The sequence below is a fragment of the Bubalus kerabau genome, chromosome X (genome assembly GCF_029407905.1).
Source record: "Bubalus kerabau isolate K-KA32 ecotype Philippines breed swamp buffalo chromosome X, PCC_UOA_SB_1v2, whole genome shotgun sequence".
Taxonomy (NCBI): domain Eukaryota; kingdom Metazoa; phylum Chordata; class Mammalia; order Artiodactyla; family Bovidae; genus Bubalus; species Bubalus kerabau.
This window is the reverse complement of record NC_073647.1, coordinates 63,529,368-63,551,617: the sequence shown is the minus strand read 5'-3', so window position 1 is coordinate 63,551,617 and position 22,250 is coordinate 63,529,368. Positions and strand designations below refer to the sequence as shown.

The 22,250-nt window shown below is 39.5% G+C and overlaps 1 protein-coding gene across 8 annotated transcripts in view; it reads right to left on the bottom strand.

Annotated features, from left to right (window-relative positions):
* Nucleotides 1-22,250, bottom strand: part of SYTL4 (synaptotagmin like 4) — a 95,344-nt gene that overhangs the window by 71,384 nt on the left and 1,710 nt on the right. For 5 of the 8 annotated variants that reach the window (XM_055565745.1, XM_055565750.1, XM_055565740.1 and 2 more), the window contains exon 2: nucleotides 21,751-21,857. The gene's annotated coding sequence lies outside the window, so the exon portion shown is untranslated. Of the gene's footprint in view, nucleotides 1-7,275; nucleotides 7,421-21,750; nucleotides 21,858-22,250 lie in introns of all 8 variants that reach the window. The other 3 variants (XM_055565744.1, XM_055565742.1, XM_055565746.1) reach the window with 1 other exon arrangement.

Here is a 22,250-nt window from a genome sequence, read left to right as displayed (position 1 = left end):
CGGAGGAGCCTGGTAGGCTGCAATCCATGGGGTCGCTAAGAGTTGGACACGACTGAGCGACTTCACTTTCACTTTTCACTTTCATGCATTGGAGAAGGAAATGGCAACCCACTCCAGTGATCTTGCCTGGAGAATCCCAGGGACGGCGGGGCCTGGTGGGCTGCCGTCTATGGGGTCGCACAGAGTCGGACACGACTGAAGTGACTTAGCAGCAGCAGCAGCAATAACTAAAGAGTTGAGCACCTTTTCATGTATTTACTAGCCATTGGTATATCTTCTTTGAAGAAATGCCTATTTAAATCCTTTGTCCATTTCTAAATTAGATTATTTGTCTTTTATTATTAGTTGTTAGGGCTCTCTATATATACTACTTATACTCTTGAAAAGAGAGGATGGGTTGAGGGAAGGGAAAAGGGAGAAGGACATTCTTAGGAGAAGTGGCATGGAGTTGAATGCAGATGTTAACAGCAGGTTTTGCTGTTTGATTCAAGAGGAGGGTTGACATCAGGGTTAAATGTTCTGAATTTTATTGAGAATGGGTCCTTTGTGATTATGGCCAAAATAAATAAATGCAGGACTGGTTTATTCTTTGAGGGTTGGTAACTTTTAAGAACTATTCAAAGATTTATTCTGAGTGGTCATTCATTCTAATAAAAGCATTTCTGAAGGAAGGAAATCCATTATTTACCAGGCTATGAAAGCAAAAGATAGGGGCGCCTTGTTACAAAATGTAATGACCTATGTGTTTTATTTTCCTTTGCCACTCTAGCAATGTTTGATGCTATTGCCCGCTTCTTACTTACTTAAGTCTCTTCTCCTATGAAAGTGACAAAGTGTTAGTCACTCAGTCATGTCCAACTCTTTGCAACCCCATGGACTGTAGCCCATCAGGCTCCTATGTCCATGGGATCCTCCAAGCAAGAATACTGGAATAGGATGCCATGCCGTCCTCCAGGGGATCTTCCCAACTCGGGGATCAATCCCAGGTCTCCTGCATTGTAGGCTGATTCTTTACTGCCTGAGCCAGGGAAGTTCTCCTCCTCTCCTATCATTTCTGGAATATCATAGCTTCCTGGTTCTCCTCTCTCTGTTTTTCTTACTCTTCTCAGACCACACTTTGCCCACACTTTAACATTCAAGGCTTAACCATCACATTTACTCAGGAGAAATCTGTGGGCACTAACATTTACTGCTGCTGCTGCTAAGTCACTTCAGTCGTGTCCAACTCTGTGCGACCCCACAGACGGCAGCCCGCCAGGCTCCACCATCCCTGGGATTCCCCAGGCAAGAACACTGGAGTGGGTTGCCATTTCCTTCTCCAATGCATGAAAGTGAAGTCGCTCAGTCGGACACGACTGAGCAACTCCCTGGACTGCAGCCTACCAGGCTCCTCCATCCATGGGATTTTCCAGGCAAGAGTACTGGAGTGGGTTGCCATTACCTTCTCTGCTAACATTTACTAGTACTTATTAAATGCATTGGTTTTGGAGCTGGAAATGCAGCAGTAAACAAACAAACAAAGATCTTGCACACACGGAGCTTACATTCTAAGTCAAAGAACAATAAATAGTAGCACAGTAGCAAACACACATCACACTTACTATTATTCCAATTACTATTCTAAGATATTAATCTAAGACACACACATACACATTTAGTCCTCACAAAAAAATCCTGTGATATAGATACCATTACTACTCCCATTTTACAAATAAAAAAACTGAGGCACAGAGAGGTCAAATGGTTTAAGTTGGGATTTGAAAAATGGCTCCAGAGTCTATGTTCTTAACTAGTATTTTATATTGCTTCTCAGTTATAAATAATCACATCAAATAAGTACTAAGAGGTAGCTAAACTGGTATTTCAATTATCATTACTCACCAGTCACCTCCCTTACATCCAGGAGAACTCTAGAAATTAATTCGAGGAAGAGAAAGAGAATGTTTAAGAGGATTCATGGGAGTAGAAGGCACTATGGTTCCCCTGTTAAGTATGTTAGTCACTCAGTCATGTCCGACTCTTTGCAACTCCATAGACTGTAGCCCACCAAATTCCTCTATCCATGGGATTCTCCAGGCAAGAATACTGGACTGGGTTGCCATTCTCTTCCCAGGGGATCTTCCCGACCCAGGGATGGAACCCACATCTCCCACATTGCAGGCAGATTCTTTACTACCTGGGCCAGGGAAGCTCTGTTCAAAGCAAGCAAAAAGGTCTCAGTTAAACCTTTCAAGAGGTGAGACTGGTATCTTAATCTCAGGTTGAAGGCTTGCTGCACTACAGAAATGTTTAGGCCTGCCTATGTAGCCACTAAAGCAGGAAGGGTTCGTGGGAGAACTTAACATATGTCCTGTGGTGTTTGAATAAGGCAAGCTTGTGCTTGACTTTCACCTGAAGAAAACTGAAGGCAGAAAACTGGTTGAAGTTGTTCACAACAGCAGGACAAAGAGAGAGGTCTAGACTTCCAAGGGACCATGTTTTCTATGGGCCAGGTAGTTTCCTTAGAGTGTATCTGGCAACTCCAGCAGAAAAATGAGGATCCCATGAGGAGAAAGTTGTGTGAGCAAGAGCCATAGGGGAAGACAGTCAAGTCAGTGTATATTGTTCCCATCAGGAATGGCACAGGGAGGAGGTCCACTAGGGGAATGGGAAGTGAAGGCGTCTCTGAAGAAACCACAAAAATACATTGCAAGAAAAGGCAGTGCTGGGGCACTGATAGCCAGATTACACCAGATCCACTCAAAGATCCACTCAGTTAAGCCTCACTGTCCCTTTAAGCGGAGAAGGCAATGGCACCCCACTCCAGCACTCTTGCCTGGAAAATCCCATGGACGGAGGAGCCTGGTGGGCTGCAGTCCATAGGGTCACTAAGAGTTGGACACGACCGAGCGATTTCACTTTCACTTTTCGCTTTCATGCATTGGAGAAAGAAATGGCAACGCACTCCAGTGTTCTTGCCTGGATAATCCTAGGGACGGGGGAGCCTGGTGGGCTGCCGTCTATGAGGTCGCACAGAGTCGGACACGACTGAAGCAACTTAGCAGCAGCAGCAGCAGTCCCTTTAAGACTCTCTCTTCCTACCTACTGGGACTGTCAACACTAGAGGAACGTGAAGCAGCAGAGCAAGTAGGGCAGGAAGGAGCCAGGAGAGTGAAAGAACAGACTAAGTCACTTTTCTTCATTGAAGATCTGTGGGATCTCCAGTCAACTGCACTGGAGGTAGGGGGATGAAGAAGCTTTAAATTGAATGTGAGAAAAAATTTTAATTTTAGTGGTTGAACTCTGTAATGCCTATTGATTATACTATTGTAAATATCTGAGAGTAGCCTAAAAGCTAACGGGTCATATATGTAGCATAATGTGCAATTGTAATGTGTTACCAAATGAAAGCAGGGTAAAGGAATAGAGTGATGAGGTGATATTTTACATAAGTTAGTGAAGGAACGTTTCTCAGAGGATGTGATACAAATGAAGTGAAGAACCAGGCCCTAGGAATATCCTTAGCCCTCATCCCTTTTCAGTATACACATTCTCCTTGGACTATTTCATCCATTTCCATGGCTTGTTTCTCCTGATGACTCTCAATCTTGAATCTTTACCCTAAATTCTCTCCTGATCTTCAGGCTCATATATTTAATGTCTACTAGATATCCCCACCTCAGTGATCACAACTATTTCAAATTCAACTTCTCCCAAATTAAACTTCATCTGCCTACCAAACCTCTTCTATCCCCAATGTTGTCCATCGTAGTGAATAGCATACAAACAGGACAAACCAGAAATTGTCCCCATACCTAACTCATCCCCAGATCCTATTGTTCTCATCATATACACAAATCTTGAAATCCTTCTCACTGCCACTACCCTAAGTCAAGTCATAATCATCTCTCACTTGGACTACAATAATAACCTCCTGACTGGTCACCCTACTTCCAATCTGTCTTCTACCCTGCAGCTAAAATAATCTTCCTTAAAGTCAAACAAGATAATGGAGAAACTCAATGGCTCTTGATAGTTCTCAGAGTTGTCTTTCATGTGGCTTAGAGGGACTTTCATGATCTGCTTCCTATCTTTTTTTTTTTTTAATTTTCAATCAGCTTTATTTTTATATTCTCAAAGTTTTTGTTAAAGGGTAGGCTCTCTTAGCTATTTTTTAAATGTTATTAATATTTTTAGCTGGTGGAAAATAGTTTTACAGTTTTGTGTTGGTTTCTGCTGAAAAACAACATGAACCAATCAAAATTATATATATATATATAAATATATACACAATCAAAATTATATATATATATATAAATATATACACACACACCATATATATATATATATATATATATATATATATGGTGTGTGCGTGCTCAATCATGTCCGACTCTTTGCAACCCTATGGACTGTAGCCTGCCAGGCTCCTCTCTCCATCAGAGTCTCTAGGCAAGAATACTGGAGTGGGTTGCCATTTCCTTCTCTACGGGATCTTCAGTACCCAGGGATTGAACTGGGATCTCTTGCAACTCCTGCCTTCACAGGTGGATTCTTTTACCACCGAGCCATGTATATATCCCTTCCCTCCTGCCTCCTAGTTCTTACATGCCATCTCTTCCACACTCTTTGTTCTTGAATGCTCCTCTCCCAATCAACCTAAATGATCTGCACTTCCAACCAAACCCCAAATTCTCTTACGTCTCTTCCATCCTCCCTTTATCTTTGCCAGGCTAATCCTTTCTCATTCTTCAGCTCACATATGATCTCTTCTGGAAAGCCTTTCCTGTACCCCACTAATATGGGTGCCTGACCTCTGGGCCCCCACTGCCCCACAGCACCTTCTATATATCTCGGACGCAGCACTCACTCCATGGCATTCTCGTTGTTCAAGTGGTGGACCTTCCCATTAAAACATGAGCCCCTTGAGAGCAGAACCTATGTCTTATTAATCTCTGTATCAGTAAGACCTGAAATATAACACAGGTTCTCTTTCAAAGTTCAGAGTGTTCCTCGCCTGAATTCTTCTTTTCTTCATTCTTCCTTGCCCTTTAAATTACCAATCCTTCCTAAAGATTTCATTAGCTTATCCTACAGGATGTTTGTGTGCTAAACAGCTAGCAGATTCATTTCTCCTAGGTTCTCAAAGTTGCCTCTTGTCCCACAGGACATTTGGCAATATCTGGGGGTACTTTTGGCCAGCACAACTAGGGGAAGGAATGAGGTGCCACTGGCATCTAATAGGTAGAGGCCAGGGATGCTTCTAAAGAACCTGTAGTATACACTGGAGTAGGTTGCCATTCCCTTCTCCAAGGGATCTTTCTAACTCAGGGATCAAACCCAGGTCTTCTGCATTGCAGGCAGGTTCTTTACTGTCTGAGCCAGCAGGAAAGCCCCCAGTATACAGCACAGCCCACCACCCCCACCCCCACCCCTGCAACAACAAAGTAGTATCCAGGTGAAAACATCAATAGTATGGAAGCTAAGAAACCCCACCCAAGGACAAGCAAAGCCCTCATCTCTGGTGGAATTTCTAGCCTTGTTTTTCTTATGCTGAAATACAGAGCTGCCTATGAAATCCAGTCCTGTCTTCTGGGGTCTAAGATAACAATGAGGAGGAAAAAGGAGTCATAAAGATGAAGCCCTTGTGGTCCTGGGTTTTCCTGGATGAGCAAAACCACATTTCAGTGTGTGTTAAAACTCATATTTGGAAAATACTTTCTCTACAGGGAGATGTACCATTCTACACATGGCCCAAAGTGCTTTAACTAGATTCAGAGAACTCTTTAGAGCTACTATTTTTGGCTTTACATGCATATCTCTTTTAATCCTCACAATAGCCCTATAAATTAGGCAATGTTACTATCTCTGCTCTACAGATGAAGAAACTGTGGCTCAGAGAAGTTACTGCTAAGTCGCTTCAGTTGTGTCCAACTCTGTGCGACCCCATAGACGGCAGCCCACCAGGCTACCCCGTCCCTGGGACTCTCCAGGCAAGAACACTGGAGTGGGTTGCCATTTCCTTCTCCAATGCAGGAAAGTGAAAAGTGAAAGTGACGTCACTCAGTCATGTCTGACTCTTCGCGATACCATGGACTGCAGCCCACCAGGCTCCTCTGTCCATGGGATTTTCCAGGCAAGAGTACTGGAGTGGGGTGCCATTGCCGTCTCCACAGAGAAGTTAAGTAACACATTAATGATAAAGGAAGGAATAAGTACTTAAATCCAACACCTTTCTATTACACCATGCTAGGATGATTCAGTACTGAAAGCATAGAAAAATCAAGTTCTCAACACAGAAAATATCTTCTAATTCTTCCAACAGTTTGTTTGCTTCTATCAAACTTAAAAAAGAAAAAGTAGTTTGGTATCCACTCTTCAGTCCAGTTAACCCTTTGCTTGATTCTTCACACTTGAGTAGGACCTATCTTCCTTTGGTACATTTCCATTAGGGGCACTGTAGTCCAAAAGGATCAGGCCTGGGCTGAGAATCAAAAAGATATAAACTCAATTCGATTAATCATGTGTGCTTAAAAAAGTGATTCTCATGTACATCACTGTTCCTTGTTTTCTCACCTTCAAAATGATAAAGTTTGATTATGATAACAATAGGATATGAGAGGTGTGATATATCCCACATAAAGGCTTTTCTAATATGCAACTTTAGTGTCATTTCTCAGGCTCAGGTCCAGTCCCTAGCCAAAGGTCCCTAGGATTCCATCTGCTTTTCCTTCTTTGCAAAAGTGCTGCCGCCATTTCTATTCCCTTGAGGTTCCCATCAGTATTCCCATTCTACCATTCTGTAGAGTGGGAAACCATCTCAATACTCTAGATGACAACCACAGGAGTTCATTTTATGTAATTTGTTATATCATCACAAAACTAACCCTTCCCTTACAGGAAGTGACTATTACACGGGCAAGAATCAGAGGAAAGCATGGATTGTACAGCTTTTCTGTTGTTAATAAGAACACTATAGAAGACTGTTCTAGCATCATATATAATGCTTCATAAGAATGGTAGTCACCGTAATAAGATTGTGCTAGCCTTATAATGCCTCAGTTAATTAAGCATCCACATGCCTCCAAGCAAAGGACAGTTTTTGCTGATGCAGTAGCCTATAGTCTAATCATTTCATACCACAACCTGCATTACTGATCTCTCTCCCATTCTGCTTATATCAATTCTCATACCACAGGCTTAATCTTCAAGGATCTGGAGGTCACATCTCCATCTGTCTTGCTGCTGCCATTCCTTTTTGATAAGGCAATTCAAAATTTCTCTCTTTAGACTTACAGGGAAGGGCTGTCTGCACATCTCTTCACTTAGGTTTAATCCCTGCTTTTTCTCTTTGAATTCTCTTTGTGGTTCTTCTTGCACTCCTGATTGACAATCTTGAGGCTATTTCCAGTGTGTAGCCAAAGGTATGTGAGGATGAAACCTGACAAAAATAGATTAAAATTATATGTGCAACTAGTAACTGGGAAGCTTCACCAAATTTTCTGTGTCCTAGCACCAATTTTGAGTAAACAAACAAGTGCACTGAGTGTCTACCCTTTCCTATCTTTCTATTTGAAGTTCAGTAAACTGACAGTTAGGGGCTTCCCAGGTGGTACAGTGGTAAAGAATCTGCCTGCCAATGCAGGAGACACAAGAGACGTGGGTTTGATCCCTGGGTCAGGAATATCCCCTGGAGAAGGGAACGGCAAGCCACTCCAGTATTCTTGCCTGGGAAATCCCATGCACAGAGGAGCCTGGTGAGCCACAGTCCATGGGGTCACAGAGAGCACACATCCAAACTGATAACTATCTCATCTCTGGATGAACTGAAAAGTTGCAACAGGATTTAGAAAAGAAAGATATTTAGCTAGAGGACTTAAAGTGGTCTTTCTTAAAGAAGAAGATTAGTTCCCTCTGAGCTCTAAATCCTATGACTGGCCTGTGTCAAAGTTTTCAGATGGTATCTCTTTCTGTAGGTCTTCAAAATAATCACAACAGGAGGTTTTTTTAGAGTAAAACTAGGGCCTTGAAGAAAAACAGAACAGGAAAGAAAGAACAAGGATGATGTCAAAACTCCATCCTTCCATTGCTTCTGAGGAAGAAATTGGTAGAAAGTTGATACTTCTGTTTCTCTGAAGCAGTGACGAATAGACAATCAGATAGGACACCCCCCAGAGGGGGAAAAAAAAAAAACAACTGCACATTGGCATCAGCTAGGTCAGAGTAGCCTCCACTCTATATACACCTGATAGCTTATGGTGAACGACGTTAGATTCATGATCTCCGAAGAAGATATAGCTTCAGGACCAGGGACCAGGCTTGATCACTCCAGAGCTTTGGTGTAGCAGAGTTTTATTAAAGTACAAAAAGGGACAGAGAAAGCTTCCAACAAGAGACATCAGAAAGGGGATGGAGAGTGCCCTACTCACTAGTCTTATCAAGGCCTTATATACTTTTATCAGACCCACTCCCCCAACATACATCTTAAATTAACAAGATTCAGTTCAGTTCAGTTCAGTTCAGTCACTCAGTCGTGTCCAACTCTTTATGACCCCATGAATCGCAGCACGCCAGGCTTCCCTGTCCATCACCAACTCCCGAAGTTCACTCAAACTCACATCCATCGAGTCGGTGATGCCATCCAGCCATTTCATCCTCTGTCGTCCCCTTTTCCTCCTGCCCCCAATCCCTCCCAGCATCAGAGTCTTTTCCAATGAGACAACTCTTAGCATGAGGTGGCCAAAGTACTGGAGTTTCAGCTTTAGCATCATTCCTTCCAAAGAACACCCAGGACTGATCTCCTTTAGAATGGATTGGTTGGATCTCCTTGTAGTCCAAGGGACTCTCAAGAGTCTTCTTCAACACCACAGTTCAAAAGCATCATTTCTTCAGCACTCAGCTTTCTTCACAGTCCAACTCTCACATCCATACTTGACTATTGGAAAAACCATAGCCTTGACTAGACAGACCTTTGTTGGCAAAGTAATGTCTCTGCTTTTGAATATGCTATCTAGGTTGGTCATAACTTTCCTTCCAAGGAGTAAGCGTCTTTTAATTTCATGGCTGCAGTCACCATCTGCAGTGATTTTGGACTCCAAAAAAATAAAGGCTGATACTGTTTCCACTGTTTACCCATCTATTTCCCATGAAGTGAAGGGACCGGATGCCATGATCTTAGTTTTCTGAATGTTGAGCTTTAGGCCAACTTTTTCACTCTCCTCTTTCACTTTCATCAACAGGCTTTTTAGTTCCTCTTCACTTTCTGCCATAAGGGTGGTGTCATCTGCATATCTGAGGTTATTGATATTTCTCCGGGCAATCCTGATTCCAGTCTGTGCTTCTTCCAGCCCAGTGTTTCTCATGATGTATTCTTCACATAAGTTAAATAAGCAGGGTGACAATATACAGCCTTGACATATTCCTTTTCCTATTTGGAACCAGTCTGTTGTTCCATGTCCAGTTCTAACTGTTGCTTCCTGACCTGCATACAGATTTCTCAAGAGGCAGGTCAGGTGGTCTGGTATGCCCATCTCTTTCAGAATTTTCCAGAGTTTATTGTGATCCACTCAGTCAAAGGCTTTAGCATAGTCAGTAAAGCAGAAATAGATATTTTTCTGGAACTCTCTTGCTTTTTTGATGATCCAGCTGATGTTGGCAATTTGATCTCTGGTTCCTCTGTATTTTCTCAAACCAGCTTGAACATCTGGAATTTCACAGTTCACGTACTGCTGAAGCCTGGCTTGGAGAATTTTGAGCATTACTTTACTAGTGTTTGAGATGAGTGCAATTGTGTGGTAGTTTGAGCATTCTTTGGCATTGCCTTTCTTTGGGATTGGAATGAAAACTGACCTTTTCCAGCCCTGTGGCCACTGCTGAGTTTTCCAAATTTGCTGGCATACTGAGTACAGCACTTTCACAGCATCATCTTTCTGGATTAGAACTAACAATAGAAAGGTCTTACTAGACCTTACAACATACCTCTTAAGATAACAAGATTAGTCGGAAGGTTCTTGTTAAGGAGAAACATGTCCTTGAGCAAAATACATTGCTATACTAAGACAAAGCAATCTAGAAAAAAATGTTTGTCCTTTTCTCCTTCTTGACAGCCCCAGACCCCTTTCTGCTCCTCAGGGACCCTGGACTTCTTATCAACCTGCCTAAGAAGTATCTCTCATTCCCCCTCTTTTCTTTTATATCCAATGAATATTTTCTTCATATCCAATGAATATTCAGGACTGATTTCCTTTAGGATGGACTGGTTGGATCTCCTTGAAGTCCAAGGGACTCTCAAGAGTCTTTTCCAACCCCACAGTTCAAACGCATCAATTCTTCATCATTCGGCTTTCTTTATGAATCCAACTCTCACATCCATACATGACTACTAGAAAAACCATAGCTTTGACTAGACAGACCTTTGTTGGCAAAGTAATGTTTCTGCTTCTTAGTATTCTGTCTAGCTTTGTCATAGCTTTTCTTACAAGGAGCAAGTGTCTTTTAATTTCATGGCTGCAGTCACCATCTGCAGTGATTTTGGAGCCCAAGAAAATAAAGTCTGTCACTGTTTCCACTGTTTCCCCATCCATTTCCCATGAAGTGATGGGACCGGATGCCATGATCTTGTTATAAGTATATATAAAGTTATAAACTTTATATAACTATCTCAGTTATAAGTTTATATAAAGGCCTGGCAAGTTTCCCATAACTCAGAATCCAAACGTGCAGTAGCCTGTAATGCCTAAGAATCCTCTCAATAGTCTTAAAGTCATAGTTAGAGGATGATTTAGCATAGGCTTAATTCTAGAAAGCATCCTTCAAATCAATGACTGAAAAATAATTGGCTGGTTCAGGGATTTTGGACAATAAAATATAAGGATTAGGCACCACAGGGTGTAAAGGAACCACAGCCAAAGCTCAGAGCCTTGTTAGTTAGCAAATGTCTTTCCCAGAAGAGAGCCTATCTGCAAGGCTGTTTTTAAAAACAAAACAAAACTAATTTTCCATTTAAAAAATTACAAAGCATACAAAGAAATAGGGGGAAATGCCACATTCAAAGGAAAAAAATAAAGTGGCAGAAACTGTCCCTGAAAAAGCACAGGCACAGAAGTACCAAAGACTAAAACAACTATCCTAAGTATGCTCAAAGAACTAAGAGAAAATACAAAGAACCAAAGGAATCAGGAAAGGGATATATTTTTTTAAATGAGAATATCACAAAGAGGTTAAAAATTATAAAAAGGAATAAAAAAAGAAATTCTAGAGTTGAAAATACAGGAGCTCAACAAAAATATCCACTAAAGGGTCTCAACAGTAGACTGAAACAAGAAGAAAGAATCAGTGACACTGAAGATATCATGTGAAATGATCAAGTCTGAGGGGCAAAAACAAATGAAGAAAAGTCAACAGAGATTAAAAGACTTATGGGACACCAAGTAACATATGCATTATGACAGTCCCAGAGACTGAAAGAAAAAAGGAGTAGAGAGGTTATTTGAAGAAATAATGGCTGAAACCTTCCCAAATTTGAGGGAAAATATGGATTCACAAGTCCAAGAATCTCAATGAACTCTACGTAAGATTAACTGAAGAAGCTTACACCAGGATACATTATAATCAAACTGCCAACAGCTAAACTGAGAATCCTGAAAGGAGCAAGAAAAAGTGATTCATGTGCAAGTGATCCTCAATAAGATGATCAGCAAATTTCTAAGTGAAAACCTCAGAGTCCAGAAGTGGCATAACATATTTATAGGGCTGAAAGAATAAATGTTAACTGAGACTTCTATATTATATCTGACTAAACTGTCCTTCAGAAATGAGGAAGGAATTAAAACATTCTCAGATAAACAATGTTCAATATCAAAAAGGAAATTTTAGCCACAGAAAGTAGACAAGAAAATTAAAATAAAAGGGATCCAAATTGGAAAGGAAGAAGTAAAATTATCTGTTTGCAGATCATGTGATCTTGTATGTAGAACTTTCTAAATATTCCTCCCCCAAAAAAATCTCATTAGAACTAATAAACTAATTCAGTAAATTTGCAGGGTACAAAATAACATACAAAAACCAGTTGCATTTATATATACCCATAATGAACAATCTGTAAAGGAAATTAAGAAAATAGTTCCATTTATAATAGTATCAAAAAGAGTAAGTATAGGCAACAAAACCAAAAATAAACAAGTGGGACTACATGTAACCAAAAGGCTTCTGTACAGCAAGGGAAAGCATCAACAAAAGAAAAAGGCAACCTACCACATGGGAAATATGTCTGATAATATTTTAATATTTAATTAAGTAATATTTAATTTAATATTTGCAGATAATATGTCTGATAAGGGGTTAGTATCCAAAATATATAAAGAGCTCATAACACTCAAAGGGGAAAAAGCAAACAATCTGATTTAAAAATGGGCAGAGGATCTGAATAGACTTTTTTCCAAAGAAGACAAACACATGGTCAACAGATACATGAAAAGGTGCTCAACACCACTAGTCTTCTGGGAAATGCAAATAAAACCACAATGAAATGTCACCTCAGATCTGTCAGAATTGCTGTTTTCAAAAAGGCAAGAGATAACAAGTATTGGTGAGGGAGTGAAGAAAAGGGAATTGTTGTGCACTGTTGGTGGAAATGTAAATTGGTATGGCCACTATGGAAAACAGTATACAGGGTCTTCAAAAAATTAAACATAGAACTACTACATGATCTAGCAATTCCAATTCTGGGTATTTATCTGAAGGAAACAGAAACACTAAGTTGAAAGTAATTATGTGAACCCAATGTGGACTGCAGCATTATTTACAATACCCAGAATATGGAAACAGCCTAAGTGCCCATGTACGGATGACTAGAAAGAAAATGTAATACACATATACAATGGAATATTTCTGTTGTTTAGTCACTAAGTTGTACCCAACTCTTTGTGACCCCATGGACTATAGCCTGCCAGGCTCCTCTGTCCATGGGATTTTCCAGGCAAGAATACTGGAGTGGGTTGCCATTTCCTTCTCCAGGGCATCTTCCCAACCCAGGGATCAAACCCATATCTCCTGCAATGGCAGGTGAATTCTTTTACCTTTGAGCCACCATTCAGTCACAAAAAGAAGGAAATATTACCATTTGTGACTACATGGATTGACCTTGAGGGCACTATGTTAAGTGAATTAAGTCAGAGAAATACCATGTGAGGTCTCTTATATGTGAAGTCTTATTTAAAAAAAAATCCTCACAGTTATACTAGACTGGTGGTTGCCAGGGGCCAGGATTGGTGAGTGGGTGAAAAGGGTGAAGGTGGTCAAAAGATACAAACTTCCAGGTATAAAATAAATAAGACCTGGGATGTAATGTACAGCATGGTGAATATACTTAGCAATACTTCATTGTGTACTTGAAAGTTGCTAAGAGAGTAGATCTTAAAAGTTCCAGAAGAAGAAGACAAAAAGAAAGGCCATGAGAAAATACTTGAGGAGATAATAGCTGAAAATTTCCCTTAAAGGGAGAAGGAAATAGCCACCCAAGTCCAAGAAACCCAGAGAGTCCCAAACAGATTAAATCCAAGGCAAAACACCCCAAGACACATATTAATAAAATTAAAAAGATAAAACACAAAGAACAAATATTAAAAGCAGCAAGGGAAAAACAACAAATAACACACAAGGGGATTCCCATAAGGATAACAGCTGATCTTTCAATAGAAACTCTTCAGGCCAGAAGGGAATGGCAGGACATACTTAAAGTGATGAAAGAGAAAAATCTACAACCCAGATTACTGTACCCAGCAAGGATCTCATTCAGATATGAAGGAGAAATCAAAAGCTTTACAGTCAAGCAAAAGCTGAGAGAATTCAGCACCACCAAACCAGCTCTTCAACAAATGTAAAGGATCTTCTCTAGGCAGGAAACACAGAAAATGTGTATAAACTCGAACCCAAAACAACAAAGTAAATGGCAATGGGATCATACTTATCAATAATTACCTTAAATGTAAATGGGTTGAATGCCCCAACCAAAAGACAAAGACTGGCTGAATGGATACAAAAACAAGACCCGTATATGTGCTGTCTATAAGAGACCCACCTAAAAACAAGGGACATATACAGACTGAAAATGAAGAGATGGAAAAAGATATTTCATGCAAATGGAGACCAAAAGAAAGCAGGAGTAGCAATACTCATATCAGATAAAATAGACTTTGAAATAAAGGCTGTGAAAAGAGACAAAGAAGGACACTACATAATGATCAGAGGATCAATCCAAGAAGAAGATATAACAATTATAAATATATATGTACCCAACATAGGAGCACTGCAATATGTAAAGCAAATGCTGACAAGTATGAAGGGGGAAATTAACAGCAGCACAGAGACTTTAATACTCCACTCACACCTATGGATAGATCAACTAAACAGAAAATTAGCAAGGAAACACAAACTTTAAATGATACAATGGACCAGTTAGACCTAATTGATATCTATAGGACATTTCACCCCAAAACAAGGAATTTCACCTTTTTCTCAAGTGCACACAGAACATTCTCCAGGATAGATCACATCCTGGGCCATATATCTAGACTTGGTAAGTTAAAAAAATTGAAATCATTCCAAGCATCTTTTCTGATCACAATGCAGTAAGATTAGATGTCAGCTACAGGAAAAAAAAACTATTAAAAACTCCAACATATGGAGGCTAAACAACATGCTTCTGAATAACCAACAAATCACAGAAGAAATAAAAAAAGAAATCAAAATATGCATAGAAACGAATGAAAATGGAAACACAACAACCCAAAACCTGTGGGACTCAGTAAAAGCAGTGCTAAGGGGAAGGTTCATAGCAATACAAGCTTACCTCAAGAAATAAAAAAAAAAAGTCAAATAAATAATCTAACTCTACATCTAAAGCAACTAGAAAAGGAAGAAATGAAGAACCCCAGGGTTCGTAGAAGAAAGAAATCATAAAAATTAGGGCAGAAATAAATGCAAGAGAAACAAAAGAGACTATAGCAAAAATCAACAAAGCCAAAATCAACAAAGCCAAAAGCTGATTCTTTGAGAAGATAAATAGACAAACCATTAGCCAGATTCATCACAAAACAAAGGGAGATGAATCAAATCAACAAAATTAGAAGTGAAAATGGAGAAATCACAATGGACAACACAGAAATACAAAGGATCGTAAGAGACTACTTTAGCAACTGTATGCCAATAAAATGGACAACTTGGAAGAAATGGACACATTCTTACAAAATTGAACTAGGAAGAAATAGAAAATCTTAACAAACCCATCACAAGCAAGGAAATAGAAACTGTAAACAGAAATCCTCCAGCAAACAAAAGCCAAGGACCAGATAGCTTCACAGCTGAATTCTACCAAAAACTGAGAGAAGAGCTAACACCTATCCTACTCAAACTCTTCCAGAAAATTGCAGAGGAAGGTAAACTGCCAAACTCATTTTATGAGGCAACCATCACCCTAATACCAAAACCAGATAAAGATGCCACAAAAAAAGAAAACTACAGGCCAATATCACTGGTGAACATAGATGCAAAAATCCTTAACAAAATCCTAGCAAACAGAATCCAACAACATATTAAAAAGATCATACATCATGACCAAGTGGGCTTTATCCCAGGGATGCAAGGACTCTTTAATATCCACAAATCAATGTAATACACTACATTAACAAATTGAAAGATAAAAACCATATGATTGTCTCAATAGACCCAGAGAAAGCCCTTGACAAAATTCAACATCCATTTATGATAAAAACCCTCCAGAAGGCAGGAATAGAAGGAACATGCCTCAACATAATAAAAGTTATATATGTTAAACCCACAGCAAACATTATCCTCAATGATGAAAAATTGAAAGCATTTCCCCTAAAGTCAGGAACAAGACAAGGGCGCCCAGTTTCACCACTACTATTTAACATAGTTTTGGAAGTTTTAGCCACAGCAGTCAGAGAAGAAAAAGAAATAAAAGGAATCAAGGTTGGAAAAGAAGAAGTAAAACTCTCACTGTTTGCAGATGACATGATCCTCCAAATAGAAAACCCTAAAGACTCCACCAGAAAATTACTAGAGCTAATCAGTGAATATATAAAGTTTCAGGATATAAAATTAACACACAGAAATCCCTTGCATTCTTGTACACTAACAATGAGAAAACAGAAAGAGAAATTAAGGAAACTATTCCAATCACCATCGCGATGAAATAATAAAATACTAGAATAAATCTACCTAAAGAAACAAAAGACCTATATATATAAAACTATGAAACACTGATGAAAGAAATCAAAGATGACACAAATAGATGGACAAATATACCATGTTCATGGATCAGAAGAATCAATGTGGTGAAAAATGAGTATACTACCCAAAGCAATCTATAGATTCAATGCAATCCCTATCAAGCTACCAATGGTATTTTTCACAGAACTAGAACAAATAATTTCACAATTTGTATGGAAATACAAAAAACCTCAAATAGCCAAAGCAATCTTGAGAAAGAAGAATGCAACTGGAGGAATCAACCTGCCTGACTTCAGACTACACTACAAAGCTACAGTCATCAAGACAGTATGGTACTGGCACAAAGACAGAAATATAGATCAATGGAACAAAATAGAAAGCCCAGAGATAAATCCACACACCTATGGACACCTTATCTTTGACAAAGGAGTAAAAAATATACAATGGAGAAAAGACAATCTCTTTAATGAGTGATGCTGGGAAAACTGGTCAAGCACTTGTAAAAGAATGAAACTCGAACACTTTCTAACACCACACACAAAAATAAACTCAAATGGATTAAATATCTAAACGTAAGACCAGAAACTATAAAAGTCCTAGAGGAAAACATAGGCAAAATACTCTCCAACATAAATCACAGCAGGATCCTCTATGACCCACCTCCCAGAGTAATGGAAATAAAAGCAAAAATAAAACAAATGGGACCTAATTAAACTTAAAAGCTTTTGCACAACGAAGGAAACTATAAGCAAGGTGAAAAGGCAGCCTTCAGAATGGGAGAAAATAATAGCAAATGAAGCAACTGACAAAGAATTTAATCTCAAAAATATACAAGCAGCTCCTGCAGCTCAATTCCAGAAAAATAAATGACCCAATCAAAAAATGGGCCAAAGAACTAAACAGATATTTCTCCAAAGAAGACCTACAGATGGCTAACAAACACATGAAAAGATGCTCAACATCACTCATTATCAGAGAAATCAAATCAAAACCACAGTGAGGTACCATCTCACGCCGGTCAGAATGGCTGCTATTCAAAAGTCTACAAATAATAAACGCTGGAGAGGGTGTGGAGAAAAGGGAACCCTCTTATACTGTTGGTGGGAATGCAAACTAGTACAGCCACTATGGAGAACAGTGTATAGATTCCTTAAAAAACTAGAAATAGAACTGCCATACAACCCAGCAATCCCACTGCTGGGCATACACACTGAGGAAACCAGAATTGAAAGAGACATGTGTACCCCAATGTTCATCACAGCACTGTATACAATAGCTAGGAATGGAAGCATCCTAGATGTCCATCAGCAGATGAATGGATAAGAAAGCTGTGCTACATATACACAATGGAATATTACTCAGACATTAAAAAGAATACTTTTGAATCAGTTCTAATGAGGTGGATGAAACTGGAGCCTATTATACAGAGTGAAGTAAGTTGGAAATGAAAAACACCAGTACAGTATACTAATGCAATATATGGAATTTAGAAAGATGGTAATGATGACCCTATATGCAAGACAGGAAAAGAGACACAGATGTAAAGAACAGTCTTTTGGACTCTGTGGGAGAAGGTGAGGGTGGGATGATTTGAGAGAATAGCATTGTAACATGTATATTATCATATGTGAAATAGATTGCCAGAACAGGTTCAATGAATAAGACAGGGTGCTCAGTACTGGTGCACTGGGATGACCCTGAGGGATGGGATGGGGAGGGAGGTGGAAGAGAGGAACAGATGTACACCCATGGGTGATTCATGTCAATGTATGGCAAAAACCACTACAATATTGTAAAGTAATTAGCTTCCAATTAAAATAAATAAATAAAAAAAAAAGTTCTCATCAGAAGTGTGATTATGTGGGGTGATGGATGTTAACTAGACTTATTGTGGTGATCATTTTGCAATATATACAAATAGGGAATCATTGTGATGTACATGTAAAAATACAATGCTATATATCAAATATATATACACATGCATATGTATAAAAAATAAAATACTCAGGAATAAACTTAACCAAAAGGTGAAAGTCTTTTATGCTGAAAATTATAAAAGGTTACTGAAAGAAATTAAGGAATACACAAATAAATAGAAAGCCATCCATGTCTAGGAATTGGAAAATTCAATATTGTTATGATGCCACCAAAATCAATCCTTATTAAAATCCCAGTGACATTTTGGCAGAAATTTTTTAAAATATCCATCCTAAAACTCCTATAGTATCTCAAGGGATTTTGAATAGTTACAAAAATCTTGAAGAAAAAAAAGTTGGAGACCTCATACTTCCCGATTTTGAAACTTAGTACAAAGTTACAATAAACAAAACAGTGTGTTACTAGCAAATACAGACATATAGATCAATGGAATAGAATTGGGAGTCCAGAAATAAATCTTCACACATATGGTCAATGGTCACACGATTTTCAACAAGGGTGTCAGGGCCATTCAGTGGGGTAAGGGCAGTCTTGAACAAATGGCACTGGGAATACTGGATATCCACAGGCTAAAAGATGAAGTTGGATCTTTACCTTAAACCAGATACAAAAATTAATTCGAACTGGACCAAAGACTTAAATGTAAGAGATAAATCTATAAAACTCTTAGAAAAAACATAGAAGAAAGGGTTCATGACACTTGATTTGGCAAAGTTTTCTTGGAAATGATACCAAATGCACAGGCAACAAATAAAAAAAAGATAAGTTGATCTCTATCAAAATGTAAAACTGATGTGCATCAAAGGACACTATCAACACAGTAAAAAGGCACCCCACAGCATGGGGGAAATATTTGCAAGCCATATAACTGATAAGGGATTAGGATCCAAAATATATTTTTTTAAACCACTACCACTCAACAACAACAAAAAACCAAACAACCAGATTAAAAAATGGGGAAAGGAATTAAATAGACATTTCTCCAAACATATACAAACAGCCAAAAAGCTCATTACTCCTTAGGTGTGAGATAACAGAAAACATATATATTTGGTTACATTCTTGGTTTCTAGCACAGAACTCCTAAAACCCTTTCCTAAGAGCACTAGGAGCACCTCTTATTCTAATATTTGGTCTTTCACCCCAGTGGTAAGAGCACTAGGAGTATCTTTGTTCTAATGAGGCAACTCCGGGTGAGCTCCTAGATGCGGGCTGGTTATCAGAATGACCAAGCTAGGATCAGAAGCTTGGACTTTTTGGCTCCACTTTCTCCCTATCCTGCAGAGAGGGGAGAGAGACTGGAAATAGAGCAATAATTGATCATACCTATGTGATGAAGCCTCCATAAAAATCCCCAAAGTAGGAGTTCAAAGAGTTTCCCAGTGGGAGAACACATCCAACTACCAGAAGGGTGATGTACCCCAGCTCTTCAGAGACAGAAGCTCTCGTACTCAGGACCCTCACAGAGCTCATCCTATGTATCTTTTTATATGGATGTTCAACTGTATCCTTTGTCATATCCTTTAATAAACCAGTAAATGTAAGTAACTGTTCTCTGGAGTTCTATGAGCCACTCTAGTTAATAAGTTGAAACCAAGGAGGGAGTCACTGGAACCTCTCATTTATATAGCCAGTTAGTCAGAAGTACAGGTGATAACCTGAACTTACAACTGGCACCTTAAGTGGAGGTGGAAGGCAGTCTTGTGGGACTGAGCCTTTAACCTATGAATTTGATGCTATCTCCAAGCAGATAGTGTCAGAATTGAGTTAAATTGTAGGACACCCACCTGGTATCACAGAGAATTGCTTCATGTGGGGAAAAACACAGAAGTATTAAAAGTGAAGTGTTCTATGTTAAAGTAAAAGAGACACACAGGAGAGGAGAATGGTAGGTTTTTCCAATATAATAGGGAAATGCAAATCAAAACCACAATGGAATATCACTTCATACTCATTAGGGTGGACTGTATTTAAAAAAAAAAACAAACAAACAATGTTGCTGAGGATGAAATAGGAACCCTTGTGTACTCCTGGCAGGAATGTAAAATGATAGGATGTAAAATGACAGAATGTAAAAATAGGATGGTTCCTCAAAAAGTTAAACATAGGGTTTTCCCTGGTGGCTCAGTGGTAAAGAATCTGCCCTCCAATGCAGTAGATACGGGTTCGATCCCTGACACAGGAAGATCCCATATGCATTGGAGCAGCTAAGCCTGTGTGCCAAAACTATTGAGCCTCTGCCCTAGAGCCTGTGAGTGTTACTTGTTCAGTCATATCTGACTCTTTGCGATCCCATGGACTGTAGCCCGCCAAGCTCCTCTGTCCATGGAATTTTCCAGGCAAGGATACTGGAGTGGTTTGCCATTCCCTTCTCCAGGGGATCTTCCTGACCTAGGGATCGAACCCAGTCTCCTGCATTGCAAGCAGATTCTTTACTGTCCAAGCCACATGGACTGTAGCCCACCAAGCTCCTCTGTCCATGGGATTCTCCAGGCAAGAATACTGGAGTGGGTTGCCATGCCCTTCCCCAGGGGATCTTCCTGATCCATGGATCGAACCCATGACTCTTATGCTTGTTGCATTGGCAGGCAGGTTCTTTACCACTAGTGCCACATGGAAAGCCCCGCCCTAGAGCCCATACTCCGCAAGAGAGGCCACTGCAATGAGAAGCCCACACACCACAACTAGAGAGTAGCCCCTGCTCCCCACAACTAGAGAAAGGGCCACACTGCAACGAAGGCCCAGCACAGCCAAAAATAAATAAATAAAATTATTTTTAAAAATTAAACATAGAACTACCACACAATCCAGCAATTCACCTTCTGCGTATATACCCAAAAGAACTGAGAGCAGGGACTCAGACAGATATTTGCACACCCATGTTGATAGCAGCATTACTCACAATAGTCAAAAGGTAGAAGCAACTCAGGTGTTCAACAACGCAAGAAGGAATAAACAAAACGTGGTATATACACACAATGGACTATTATTTAGCCTTAAAAAGGAAGGAAATTCTGATACATGCTACAACATAAATGAACCTTGAAGACATTATGCTGTTAAACAAACCATAACCAAATAAAAACAGTGCTATAATTTCACTTATGTGAGGTATGTCTTCAAATTCATAGAGACAGAATGGTGGTTAACAGGGGCTGGGGAGAGGGGGAATTAGTGTTTGCTGGGTACAGAGTTTCGGTTTTTGAAAATATGAAAGTTCTGGAGATGGACAGTGATGATGGTTGCACAAAGTGACTATTCTTAATGCCACTGAATTATACACTTAAAATGGTTAAAATTATAAATTTTGTTATGCATATTTTATCACAATAAGAAAAAAGACAGCACACTAAAACTGTCTCCCATGTTTTGTGAGAATCAAGTGAGATCTATGTAAAGAAGCTCTGTAATCTATTGGATTGGCCCCAAAGTTTGGGTTTTTCTGTAACAGCTTGTGGAAAAACTCAAACTTTTGGGCCAACCCAAAATATGGCCCTTCACAAATAGTAACTCTTTTTAATCATCACCCTGTTTATCCCAACCTAATACCATTATCCACATGCTCAATCAAGCCCTGCTCACCTAGCAGCATACTGTTGGAGTTTAAGTGCTATCCAGTGATGTCCACCTTCATTTCACTAGGCCCTGGATTCCATGTGCCAAGGCAATGGTCTCCCAGATTTCTGGTTCTGAAACAGAACAAGACCCCAAATTGACAAAAGTTTTAGACAAGCCTGGTGGTTTCTATATACAAAAACCTAAAAGACTTCCTCCTTTTAATCAGTTTTCCCCAATGCTTAGTTTGGAAGCAGTCCTCAATCAGCAACAAGAGGTCAGCATGCCACTGCCAAGAACAAATGAAATCTTCCAATTCAGCTGACTGCCCAACTCCCTGGTCTGCTACCAAGCAAAAGATCTCATAAGGCAGCCTTTGGACAGGTGAAGAATCCCAAACCTCCTTTGAAGGAACAGGATTCTGGGAAAGGAATATAGAAAATATATTCATTAAGCATGAATTAAGAAAAGTAGCTAGATAAGAAATAAAAAATGAAAATGTTAAAACCAAAAGACTGAATAGCCAG